The 14,610-nt window shown below is 37.4% G+C and overlaps 1 protein-coding gene across 4 annotated transcripts in view; it reads left to right on the top strand.

Annotated features, from left to right (window-relative positions):
- The window catches only part of LOC124605270 (mitochondrial thiamine pyrophosphate carrier-like), a 73,709-nt gene that overhangs the window by 9,379 nt on the left and 49,720 nt on the right, over positions 1–14,610 (top strand). The gene's annotated exons all lie outside the window — the stretch shown is intronic.

Below are 14,610 nucleotides of genomic sequence, written 5' to 3'. Positions count from 1 at the left end.
AGTGAGAGAGTGAATAATGACCATGATGCTGTTATAGGAATAATGACCACTAAAGGTGAAAGAGCATTCAAGAAAGCTAGGAGAGTATTTGTGTTTGGTCAAGCTGATTGAGGGTCATTATCAAACAAACTGAGAACATAGGATCTGGCAAAAATAGAAGAGTTGTGGTTAAAGCTTAAAGACATTACAAACCATATTCTGGATGGGTACATTCCAAGTAAATTAATAAAGGACAACAAAAACCCACTCTGCCTTAATAGCACCATTTCTAACATGTTATGAAAGCAGAAGCAGCTGCAATTATGTTACTAGACACATTATAGGGATATTGATAGATAAAAGTTAATAATCGGTCTTGCACTTGTACCAAGGGCGATTCTCGAAGCTTAAAACAATTTTCACTGTCTGGTCCTAGTGAAAGACTTGTCACAGAAGCCTAGTATTTTCTGGTCATATGTGAAGTCAATGAATGGATTCAAACCTCCATGTAGTCTCTCATAGATCCAGACTGACTTCAGAATTGAAGCTAGCTGACATAGAGGATAAATAGGAAAATACAAGACCTATCTGCACAGTAAAAGATGTTTCGAAATAAAAAATTGACAATATAGAAAAACCAAATTCCATTTTATATATTTTTTAAAGGTACACTCTTAAGCTATTTTTCTACATAATCGCCTTTCAAATTGAGATGCTTATCATACCGTGGCACAAGTTTCTAATATCTTCCCTGTAGAAATCTGCCACCTGAAATTGCAATGACTAGTTTATACTGGCATGCAGTTTGGCGTCAGTGTCAAAGCATTGTGCAGCGAGCCATGTCTTTGTTTCTAAAAATGGGTAGTAGTTGCTCAGCACCAAATCTGGCAGTGTGGTGGATTATCAAACACCTCCCATCCAAAACCTCATACGAGCTATTGGGGTATGATTGGCTATGTGTGGACATGTGTTGTCTTGAAAAAACAAAACTTTTGTGCTAAGTTTTCCCTAATGCTTGTTTTGTATCACCCAGTTTAACTTTGTCAGTGTATGACAATACCTGACTGAGTTAATTATTGTGCCACATTTCCCTTGGAGTCCCTAACACACTAGCCATGGTCTTTTTTGCTGACAGCATTTGCAAACACTTCCTTGGTTTGTTGGAAAAATTTGTGTGTCGCCATTCTACTGACTGCCTTTTTGTTTCTCAGTTGACATGCTACACCCAAGTCTCATCCCCAGTTGTGATACAATTGATAACTTTGTTACTATTTTTCTCATTATCTTCGAGGAAGGTCAGTGCTGCAGCCAGTCTCTGTTTTTGTGGTCTTTGATTAGGATTTTGAAAACCCACCTAGCACAAAATTTGTGGTAGCCAAGCTTCTCTACCACAATATAATGCACCAAACTCTCAATTTAATGCACCAAACTGTGTGAAATTTGGGGAAAATGTGAAAGTTCCATAATCATGATTTTCATAAACAGTTTGCCAGTCACCAGGCTAGGCCTACCACTGCAGTCCTCACCTTGAACATTGTTATGGCACTTTTTAAAATCAATGCACCATTACGTCACTTGGCTTTCACTCATCACTCCTGTTGAAATACACGTTACATAGGTTATGATATTTTTCAGTCGATTTGCAGTTTTTTGGCAACAAAAACCTGATTACAGAACACACCTTACAAGTGACAGGATTTTCTATTGCAGCACATTTTTTAACCCTTCAAAGAAAGCAAACTGGCAGAAACACAGACCGTAAGCTATCACTGCTGGATGCGTACCAAGCGCAGGAAAGTTATGGCACCAAGATGGTGTTTGTATCTCTGTCCACCACCACAATAGACCAAAACGTCTGTTACTTTCTAGATAGCCTTCATAGATTCTATGCTCAGAAGCAAACCAACCGAGAAAAATATAGGACTCCCTCAACTGTGTTAGAATGGGCCACACCATGACCAAAGCAACACCACATAAATGGGAAATGACAGATGATGATCACCATTACTGTAGAACTTTTGAACAAATACTGGACCACATTTTGGTCAAATGTCCAAAAAGATATGTCGTGGATACCTGGAAAGTCATTGCAGATGCAATACTTGTAGCAATCAATTAGCTGGAGGCTTTGAATATCTAATTATGATATTGATCCAGCTGATACAAAAATGTAACAGCATTATCTTATCTTTTACCAGTTTAATGTATATACTTGTAAACTACAATTCTGTAAGTCACATGTTAAATAAATAAAGTTATCAGGTAGGAGCAGCATCACCAGAAGATTGTTCACTGGTGATGCAGCTGTGAACAGGAAAGTATTGTCACTGGATGATTGTAAGGAATTGCATAAATCAGCGGACAAAACTTCCACTTGATGTAATAAATGGCAGCGTTCTTGAAATGTGGATAAATGCAAGATAATACACATAACTAACAGAAAGGACCATGTAAGATCTGATTACAAGATTAGTGTGGAACATCCTGAGCAGGTCACATCATGTAAGTATTTAAGAAGCGATGCAAAGTGATATCATCACATAAAATCAGGTTAGGGAAGACAAATTGAATACTTGGATTTGTTGGAATGGTTCTGCTAAAGTGAGGTTCATCTATAAAATAAATTACATACAAGATGCTAGTATGACTAATTCTAGAATATTGTTGTAGTTTTTGGATTTCTTACCAAGTAGGCATGACAGCAGACACCGTACAAATTCAGAGACACACTGCTATGTATGTAACAGATTGGCATAGCTGATACTAATGTATAATAGAAAAGCTGGGGTAAATATAAATGGAAATGTTTGGAGGAAAGACGACATAGTTATCATAAAACCTTGTGTAAATTTAGAGAACCTGTATGAAAAAATGACTATACAATCATTGTACCGCCACCAACACATATCTTGTGTAGGTATTATGGGAAAAAGATACAAGAGATTAGGGCTTAATATGTGAATGGTATAGGGAAAAAAATGATATCTGTACAATGTTCTTTCTGCCATGCACTGTGCAGGATGGAGACATAGGTTTATTTATTTATTTATTTATTCATACATCCATCCATCCAGCCAGCCAAGGATCATCTTACAATAATATAAGATTTATCATCATAATACTGCAAAAATAAATAGCTGAAAAGACACACATACACACAGAATGTACACTGTTTGAAAATTGCTAAGGAACAGAGACACTGTTGGACAAGAACAGTCACAGGCTATGATGGACAACATGAAACACAGTACATGTATAATAGACATAGAGTGGTATATTTATTATGAAACATGGTACATATTTCACCACACGGGAAAGCAGGATAACAGACATAAATAACCTCCATATTTGAAACAGGTCAGTCTCCCAACATAAAGGTCAATATCAAACTCTCAGCAAGCAATAGACTCTCCGCAGCACTAACACACATTTTATATCTATTGTTCATGCTGGCTACAAAACTGTTGAGGAAGCCTCTGGGCATATTGTCCTATTCCTATGTCAAGGCAGTTTTTGGTTCCTGCATGGTTTGGGGAGGGGGGTGTTCAGTGAGTAATACGTTTGATAAAAGCATCCCAGGTGTAATCATAGGTTTAGGTCTGGGCAGTATGCAGGCCATTCCATACTTTCAATATCTTCACTTTACAGTGTGTCCGAAACCCCAGTGGTCCTGGATCGGTAGACATTGTCATCCATAAACAAAAAGTCAAGACCTACCATACCCATAAACAGATGTACATGATCCAGAATAATCCCCCTGCAATACCACTGTGCTCTGTAATGGTACTTCACACGAAGATATGCGGTGGTGTTTGCCCATTGTGCATAATGCCTGCCCACACATGGAAATTCTGTGGTGTGCAACAGTGAAGTGGGATTTGTTGGAGAACATCACGGTGGACCACTATTGCTGACACCAACCAAAATGCTACCTACACCGACAAACTCTTTCTTGGCAATGGCATGGTTGAAGTGGGATGCATTTAACAGATTTCTGAGCAAGCAAACCAGCCTGATTTAACCACTTTTAAATAGTTCTGGCAGAGATAGGGTAGTGGTTGTGAAATCTTTAGCAATCAGCCTAGGAGTGAGATGTCTATTCCTTTTCTCCACTAGGGCTATGCATTGATCCTCTTGCGGTGTGGTGATCCATCTTTGACAACCAGCATGCTTTCTCATTGCTTTTACACCTTTAGCAGCCTTTTTTTAATTGCAAGATGACACTTTTGGTCTTGCCCATTACTGTGACCACCGTAGTGACACTTTGACCAACTTGGAGGCATCCAACTGCTCGTCCACAATCATAAGCACACAAATGATTTCCTGCAGACATGTGGCTGTACCGTACAGTTTGTTGTACTAATTGGTTCCACAACAACCTTTGTCAAACACCACACTGCATGAATTGTCGAATGCATACAGAATGATCGTGCACAGGTTTCGCTTCAGTTAACATATACTGCTCAATATATTTGCTTTTGCTATCATTGGTCAGGTGTTCCACAGCAATTATTGATCTTTCTGTAGCAACTAGCAGTTGTTTCTTAGCAAGTGACAGTTATTTCATAGCAGCTGTTGACCATTGTATAAGAATTCTTTAAGAGGATGAGACAGGTGGTTGGACATGGCCTTACTGAAGGAACCATCCTGGTATTTGCCTGAACTGACCGAGGGAAACAATAAAAAATCTGTATCAGAATGGGCCACCCTCCTGAATATGAGAAAAGCATCTTAGCAAATGCATTGCCTCATTTGACTGGTCCTTGTCAACTGTTCAATGTACTTTGATATAAACATAGTTTCACTCTTCATCACTACACACATCAAGTACTCCTCCCACTGATGAAGATGTACAGCAAGAGGTTCTTGGAAGTACTCTGCACGTAATTCTAATGACTTGTACATTTTTGATCCTGCCGAATTGCTTCAGAAGATGATTCCATAATGTGTAACCCAAACTGGCAGACTCTGAGATACTGATATCTCCTGTACTAGAAATTATCCTGATTTCTGATACTGCTGAGCTCATCCTTTCCAAGATTTTTAAGTTGTGATATTCCACACTAAACCTGCTATCTATTTGAATGCCTAAGAACTTTGAATGATATACACTCTATATCTCCTGACATTTATGTGTCATAAGCCCTAGTAGGGTTTTGTGATTGGAATGGAACAGGATATCCTCGATTTTGCTGAGGCCTACTGCTAGTGAATATTGTGTGAATCACTTTAGAATATCTGAAGCAACTGGATAACATTAGTTTTTATGGAAATGGATATTTTGTAGTCAATCGCAGTGCTCTCATATCTTTGGCAAACATTGATAAGTTGTTTGCTTTGCTGAAGGACAAAGGCAGATAGATCGTTTATGTATGAGGTGGTATCTAAATGTTCCAAAATTGTTTTCATGAAATATTTTGTCGTACCTAGCTCTAATTTTGCACCATCGTTTTCAAACCAGTACTCTTGGGAGGGAATGCACTGGTCACAATATTTATGCCACTTTTAAAATGCACCCTAGAAGTTTTTTTCTAGCATGTTTAATACCCTCTGTGTCTAAACTTGAATTTCTTCCACATTATCATATCATCATCCCTTAAACTGTGTTTTCATTGTGGGAAAGAGGAGGAACTCACACTGAGCTAAGTCTGGTGAGTACAGTGGATGGGGAACAACTGTCATTTTGTATTTAGTCGAAAATTCCTGCATAATGAAGGCTGCATACAGTTGTGTAGTACCATGGTAAGGTACCCAATCATTAGTTCATCACTTCTTTATGTTTTTTTCCTCATGTACTCCCTTAAAAATCTTATAGCATCATAGCAGGACTCAGGCTACCTAACCAGCGGGGGGGGGGGGTTTGTTCAATGCTTCTGACAGAATATGTTCACATTACTTACTCACATGGCACTGATGAGGTCTTGGATGGTTTGTCTATGATCTTGCAGAATCAGGCCCTCTGCTTCTGAGCATTTTCTGGTGTGATGGGAGTCTGGCTGGATGTAGCAGTTGTCATCAGTCTGCGTTCTAGTTTTTGAAACGCTTCGTACAGACATGCTGCGTTTTCATGTCATCCAACACAAAACCCACTTACTCATAGTAATATGACAATGAAGATATTCTCAGCAACTAACCAAACCACTTATTACATAGCTACTTGTCATACTGGTTCAAGAAGGATGCACTGGGATACGCCCAGTGGTAGTTCTGTGTACTCATAACCATTTGCACACAAAATTCAAATTTTGGGAACTTTTAGATATCACCTTGTGTATGAGGTCTGTTCAAAAAATTCCATAACTTTGTGCTCAAATGCCTCTTGCTGGATCATGTGAAGTGCTGTCTACAAATTTTTTTTCATCTCACCTATCATTGCAAATGTTCATCCTGTCAATGGGGTTTTCAGCTTTGGAAATAAAAAAAAAAAAGTCCTCATTAAGCAGGTCTGCAGAGTACAGAGGATGAGGCAGCACAGTGATTTCACTTTTTGTGCTGTAGTCACACACCAACAGGGATGAATGTGCAGGTGCATTATTGTGATGCAAGAGCTATGAATTGTCTCAGCACATTTCGGGCCATTTCCTCCTCACATTTTCTCACAGGTCAGTTAACAGTCTGTCCCCATGGCACAAATTCATGATGAAATAATCTTGACTCATTAGCCATGGGACGAACTTGGCAGCAATACGATGCATCCTAACATGCTGTGTATGGATTTCATGACACCAACCAACTGAAATGCAATCTCTCAGACAGTCAGTCTTCAATTGGCACACACAGTTGCACAGACATTTCTGAAATGAATATCATTGATAGATGGCAAAGGTCACCCTGAATGAAGGTCATCTTTAACTTCCAACTGGCCATTCATAACACCAAATACGGCTTAAGCACTCATCACTGTAATCTTTCTGCATCATTTGGTGTGTGTCTGTAAAGGTTTTCTTGAGTTTCACGCAAAATTTAATGCAGATGCATTGCTCCTTTAACTCTGCCATCTCAAAATTCACAAACTATGTGTCACAACTTTCTATTCAATACAGCATTGAACAATAACTAAGAGAGATACAACAATGAAACTTCTGGCAGTTACACATTAAATACAGGCATGTGTGTGGATGCCAACCACATTTTGCTCCAAGACATTGTTGGTGGGAAATTACAAATGTTCCAGAATTTTTTGAGCAGCCCTAGTTTGAAAAATAGTAGGGAACCAAGGGCACATCCTTATCAGATTCCATAACATATTGTTTTTCTGTCAGAATCTACCTCTCTCTCGATTTTTTGTTTATATTTAACTACTTTTTGCTGTCTACACAGTAGGTAATACAACCAATTACCACTTGTCCTCTGATTTCATAGTGAGTTGCCTGCTTCCTGAAGACATATTATGTGCTTGCACAATCAAAAGCTTTTGACATGCCACAGAATATACCAGCCAACAATGTCTTCTTGTCTAGGCATTTCTGAACATCATTTGTGAATGAACATATGGCTTTGGTTGTAGAAACACCTTTTTGAAATCCAAATTGGTCTTTACTAAGAATGTTGAATCTGTCAAGCTGCTTCACAATCCCAGCGTGTGGCAATTTTTCGAGGACTTTAGATAATTCCGTCAAAAGGAAGACAGGATGATAATTTGTTACATCTGTAGCATCACTGTTTTTGTGAACTAGTATGGTATCACATTTGCAAATTTCAGTATGCAGGGGAAACAACTTGAGTCACAGAGGTTTTTGATTTGATTTGATTTCTTTATTAATCCATGTAACAAATTACATTGTGTGGATTTCGTCAGCAAAATCATATACAATACAATATACCTACAATTATACACATAAAATTAGTATTTACACACATTTTTGAGGTATCTAAAATTAGTTTTATATCCTTGTGTAATTTGTAATTTTCTTATAGTACTGTACAATTTTTGATTTCATATTATAATTATTTCCTCATGTATTACAATGCAGGCTACTTTAATTACACTACATGTTTTAATTCAGATAGTCCGTTACTGTGTAATAACTTTTATTTAATAAAAAAAAATTTAGTTTTGTTTTGTACTGTCCGATTGTGTCAATATCTTTTATTTTTTGGGGCAATTTATTATATAATTTAACAGCATTGTACAACAAGCTCTGCTGAGTTTTAACTTTATTTTTCCTCTCTAGATGCAGATTGTATTGGTTTCTAGTTTCATAGCTGTGTACTAAAGAATTTTTCATATAGCAGTCAATATTTTTTTTTACATACATAACACTTTGAAAAATGTATTCACAGGGGACAGTTAGGATTTCCAGCTTTTGGAAATGTTCAAGGCAGTGAGCCCTACTGCCACTCTTGGTTATTATACGAATTGCTCTTTTCTGTAATTTGAAAACTATTTGAATATTTTTACTGTTGACTCCCCAAAATATTATTCCATAGGTAATAACAGAGTGGATATAAGAAAAATATACAGATCTGACACATGTAGTATCACAAACTGCAGTCAGAATTCTCAGAGCATAGCATGCTGTAGCGATTCTGTTACTAAGTATTTTAATATGTTCTTCCCACTTTAACTGACTGTCAACATGCATACCAAGAAATTTTGTGTAGTCTACACATTCTATAGTTTCAATGTTTAACTTAAAGTTGTTATAGTGTGGTTTTTTGCAGACGTAGAAGTTAACAGCATTTGTTTTTTTAAGATTTAGTATTAGTTTATTATTGGATGCCCACTCACGTACACTGTTTAGTGTTTGTTCGGCTTTTTCTTTTAGTGCATCTGGTGATTTGTCACTGATTAGAACATTTGAGTCATCTGCAAACAATATTGTTTGTCCATGCTTGATGCTCTGTGGGAAGTCGTTTATGTAAATGAGGAATAGTACTGGGCCAAGGACACTACCCTGTGGGACACCTATATTTACATAATTTGGGTCTGAAGTATACTTTACAATATAGTTTGAGCAACTTGAAATATGTGAGATTTCAGTTATCTGTCTTCTATTTTTTAGATATGACTGGAACCACTTTTTCACAAGTCCCCTTATTCCAAGTTCATCTAACTTATTTAACAGTATGTTGTGGTCTACTGTATCAAACGCTTTAGTTAGATCAAGAAATATACCTGTTGTGTAGTTCCCTTTATCTAATGCTTCTAGAATGTGTTTTGTGAGGTGTGCTGTTGCTGATTCTGTGCTTTTCCCTGATCGAAATCCAAACTGGTCAACAGACAGTAAGTTGTATTTATTTAAATAATTCATTAGCCTGTCTTTCATAATAGTTTCTAATATTTTTGCAAAGCATGATAGTAGAGAAATTGGCCTATAATTTTCAATTATTCCTGCATCACCTTTTTTGAAGAGAGGTAGTAATTTTGCATATTTTAAATAGTCTGGAAAGTAGCCCTGCTTGAAAGATTGATTTATAATATCAACTAAAGGTGGAAGTAGGCTCTTGATACAGTCCTTAATTATAAAAATGGGGACTTCTTCCAGACCAGCTGAGTTTTTGTTTTTCAGTTTGCTGACTGCTTTATAGACTTCTTCCTGTGTTGTAGGGAATAACACCATTGAGTGTGATACACCATTATTTGGCTTTTTGACCTGAGGGGCTGTTAGAAAATTTTCCTGTAATTTTATTCCTATGCTACTAAAATAATCATTTATATAGTTTGCCAAATATATTGGGTCTTTTATTAGAGTCCCTTCCTCTTTGATTTTCAAGTTTGACAGATTTATTTTCCTGGTACCAGTTTCCTGCTCCACGATCTTCCATACTGCCTTATTTTTGTTTTCAGCAGAGTGCACTATTTTGGAGTTATGAGCTCTCTTTGCTGCAATCAATATTTTCCTATATGTTTTTCTATATCTTTTATAAAAGAGTGAGAAAGTAGGATTAGTTTGGCTGTGTTTAATGGAACTCAGGTACTTTAGTGTTTCAGGTGTGCCATATATAGGACAGAATTTTACTTAATTGATTACAATACAGTTTTAGAGTGCAGTGAAAATATTATTGTCTACACATATTGATCTTTTACTGTTACGGTGGCTGTATGCACTGCGTGTATCTGTTAAAATGGACCAAGAAAATGTTCTTCCAGTAATGTGTTGGCCTTTTTATTTAAAGAGCCATTTGCACCTTACTTACTTAACATTTAAAAATGCTCATTGAAGACTTCTGCCGCTATCTTTTTTTCTCATACAATGTTATTTTCAACATTTACAAAATGTCTTGGGTAATATTTGAATGGGTGTCACCAGTCTCATTCCTTATTATCTCCCAAGTAGTTTTTTACTTTTTATTTTGAGCTCCAATACAAACTTTTTTGTTGTCCTGTCATCAGTTGACTTGAAGAAATGACATCATTTAGGCTTCAATTTTACTACACCAAAGTTAAAGTCAGGTGCACTTTTTACAGCTGAGAAACTAACATTGAAACTATATTGTGCCACTGACACAGCTTCAAGTAACTGAACTCTGTGAATAACCTCACTTAAACAAGGATCAGACTTTCTAAGTGTGCTTGGCAGAATTTCCTGGTTAGGAGCTAAATGGACAATGACTTCCTGAATTAAAGATTCTGCATAAGGTGTACGATACTATGAACACGGAAAACTGCTGTTGGTTGGCCAATCAGGATTTCTACAGCTGGTTCACTTTCTTCTGACATTGGTTGAAACCTAGTCTAACAATCACTACATCCATTTTCATCATGAAATCAATAGACAGCAGATTACACAAGATGTTAAACAACAAGTTACTAGCTTCTATGAGCAAGCCAGCTTGTAAATGTGACAGACAGTCTTGCGAAGTTCTGTTGAACACATTTTCGGAAAAATGTCTTGAGCAGCTAGGTCAACAGCCCACATGCAATGGAAATCTTTTAGACCTTGTAGCTACAAAAGGGCTTGACCTAATCAACAGCATCAGTTTAGAGACAGATAAATGACCATGATTTCATCATAGTGATTTTGATTACTGAAGTTAATAAGTCAGTCAAGAAGGCCAGAAGAGCATTTGTGCTAGAAAGAGCAGGTAGATAGTTGTTGGCATCCTACTGGGACAATGAATTGACATCATTTAGTTCCAGTATGATGAACATAGAGGAATTAAAGATAAAGTTTAAATGGATTCTAAATCTTACTCTGGAGAAGCATGTTCCAAAACATGGATTAAGGACGGAAAAGAGCCATTGTGGATTAATAATGAAATTAGAGAAATACTGAGGAAGCAGAGACTAGTGCACTCTCTGTTCAAAAGAGAACACACAAATGATAACAGGTGAAAATTAATAGAAATGTATGTGTCTGTAACAAAATTGATGCACAAAGCCTGCAACAACTACCACCATCATACTTTAGCAAAAGATCTTACCTGAAACTTGAGAAAATCCTGGTCCTACGTAAAATCATAAAGTAGATCTAAGGCTTTTATTCAGTCACTTGTTGGCCAGTTCGGCATGGCAGTAAAAGATAGCAAAAGTAAAGCCGGAGTTTTAATTTCCGCATTTAAGAATGTGTTCATGCAGAAGAATCATACAAACATACCATTGTTTGACCGTCACATGCATTCCCATATGGAGGACATAGTAATAAGCATCACTGGTGTAGAGAAACAACTGAAAGAGATAAAAACATATGTCACCTGGTCCTGATGGAATCCCAGTTCGGTTTTATGAAGAGTATAGTACAGCACTGAACCCTTACTTAGCTCACATTTATTGCCCAGCGCAAAGTCCCATGTGAATGGAAAAAGTGCAGATGACTCCTGTATATAAGAAGGATAAAAGGATGGACCTGCATAATTGCAGACCAATATCTTTAACATCAGTATTGCTGCAGAATCATTGAACTTATTCTCAGTCTGAATGTTATAAATTTCCTTGAGAGGGAAAAGCTTCTGTCCCCAAATCAGCACATTTTCAGAAAGCATCACTCCTGCAAAACTCAACCTGCCCTTTTCTTACATGATATCCTGTGAACAGCAACAGGTGATTCCATATTCCTGGATTTCTGTAAAGAATTTGACAAGGTGCCACGCTGCCTACTGTCAACAAACGTACAAGCATAAGGATTAGTTTCCTAGGTATTTAAGTGGCTCAAAGACTTATAAGTAACAGAACCCAGTACGTGATCCTCGACGGCGAGTGTTCCTCAGAGATAAGGGTATTGTCAGAAGTGGCCCAGGAAGTGTGATAGGACCACTGTTATTTTCTACATACATAAATGATCTGGAGGACAGCACAAGCAGCAGTCTGTTGATGCTGTGGTGTATGAGAAGGTGTTGTCATTGAGTGACTGTAGGATGATATAAGATGATTTAGACAAAATTTGTAGTTGGTGTGATGAATGGCAGCTAGCTCTAAAGGTAAAAAATGTGAGTTAATGCAGATGAGTAGGGAAAACAAACCCATGATGTTTGAGTACATTATTAGTAGTGTGCTGCTTGACACTGTCACTTTGATTAAATATCCATGCATAATGTTGCAAAGCAATATAAAATGAAATGAGAATGTAAGGATTGTAGCAAGGAAGGTGAATGCTTGACTTTGGTTTATTGGGAGAATTTTAAGAAAGTGTGGTTCATCTGTGAAGGAGACTGCATACAGGCCACTAGTGTGACCCATTGTTGAGTGCTACTCACGTGTTTGGAAACTGCATCATGTCAGATTAAAGGAAGACATCAATGAGGTTTGGAGGCGAGCTGCTGGATTTATTACCAGTAGATTTGAACGACATGCAAGTATGGTTTGAGAACTGAAATGGGAATCCCTGGAGGAAAGACAACATACTTTTTAAGGAGTAATATTGAGAAAATTTAGGGATACTGCATTTGAGGTTGACTGCAAAAAGATTCTACTGCTGTAAACATAATTTTCACCTAAGGACCATGAAGATAACATTAGAAAGATTAGCGCTTTTATGGAGGTGTATAGAGACTTGTTTTTCCCTCATTTTCCTAAAGGAAATGACTAGTGGTGATGCAGGGAGCCTTCACCATGCACTGTACAGTGGCTTGTGGAGTATGTATGTAGATGGAGATGTAGAGTAGAAGGTGACCGTTAGCAAGGTAAACTGAACGTGAGTGAGATATTTCTAGCTTTGTTAAACATTTGAAATCATTGGAGAATGTATTCCAAGTTACAAATGCCAGAAATGTTAGTACTGACAATGCCGATGTAGTGATGTTGATCTGTTGGCTGAACATTCATTCATTTTTCTGTGCACTTAATTGGGATGTTCTTTCTGTAGTAACATGCAGCATCATTTAGTGCTGCTGCAGTTCAATAAACTCAGCGTTCACGATGCACTAATAACTTGCAGGTTTCGAGTTCCTTGTTTTCGATTTTAAACTGTAGCCTGACAGATATTAGGAAGATCACTGCAGTGAACCATGTAGCATGTGAAAACAAAGATCAACATTAAGTCAATGGCTGGAAACACTGTAGAGAGTAATTATTGTAATCACAAGCAACATGAGGCTGTATCATTATCAATGAGAAAAGTCAGAATGACACTCAGAAGGAGTTCCAAAATCAAAGTCCAGGCCCAGTCGTTGGGCTGGGTTTTTATTTGCTGTAGCAGTCCAATGGGGTCGTATGTGACTTGTTTGCCATGACAACTGGTGTCGTGCCCACTGCCGGCAGAACTATATGCTAGACAGATGCTCATTGCCACTACTCTCAAAGTCAATTCTATATCATTAGAATGTTGGAAATACACCAAAATTATTGATGTGTGCAAACAAATCTTAATTTACAGTGTAGACATTGTTGACATAGGTGATATAAAATTTGAGAATGTTTAGAGGATTTTTCTATGTGACAGAAGTATCACCAGTGCACCATTTCTCCTCTAGAGTTCCACAAGGGTTTTGATGCTATTGATGTTCAGAGATTGTGCTCATAGTGGCATGTGTTGAATATTGCTTTAGAGATGGTGCTGAAAATGTTACCCACTTACATTATGTACAACTGGCATCTGCTTGCCAATGATTTTTTAAAATGCTAAAACAACCAAGTGTTACATGAATAATGGTTGCAGCTCAATCAAACGAGCAACCAGTTATTCTTAAGTGTCCATTGGCATCTTGTACACCAAATACTTCATCTGCCCATACAAAAATAAATTCATAGGGGTGAGTTTAGCTGATGCCTTCCAATACAACATAACGGAGAAAATATTGACTGAATGGTACCAGTGCTACGGCCATTACATTCTCATGACCTCACTCCTATAGTGTTCTTTTTGTGGAGGAAGGTGAACTGTTTAATGTACAAGACACCAATACACACTCCAGAATAGCTGGTTACCTGTCTGATGGGAGCTACAGTCATTATTTGTGAAACGTCTGGTTGTTTTGAGCAGTCAGTTGTGCATATGTGTAAATAGACAATATTCTCAGCAACAACTCTAAATATTCATCAAATGACAGTTTGAACACTATCTATGAACATCAGTAGTATTGAAACCTTCATGGACTCCTAGCAGGGGAAACAGTGTGCCAGAGAAAATTTTGTTGCATGAAAAGTATTTTTTGCATCTCCTCCAGACATTCTAAAATTTTGTATACATCTCTTTTTTTCCATGGCAAACTGGCTTACTTCCATTGCTTTGATTCCATAAATTTGATATTGAT

This window comes from Schistocerca americana, chromosome 3 (assembly GCF_021461395.2).
Source record: "Schistocerca americana isolate TAMUIC-IGC-003095 chromosome 3, iqSchAmer2.1, whole genome shotgun sequence".
NCBI classification, from domain to species: domain Eukaryota; kingdom Metazoa; phylum Arthropoda; class Insecta; order Orthoptera; family Acrididae; genus Schistocerca; species Schistocerca americana.
The sequence above is the reverse complement of the archived record's forward strand: the minus strand, read 5'-3'. Positions and strand labels throughout refer to the sequence as shown.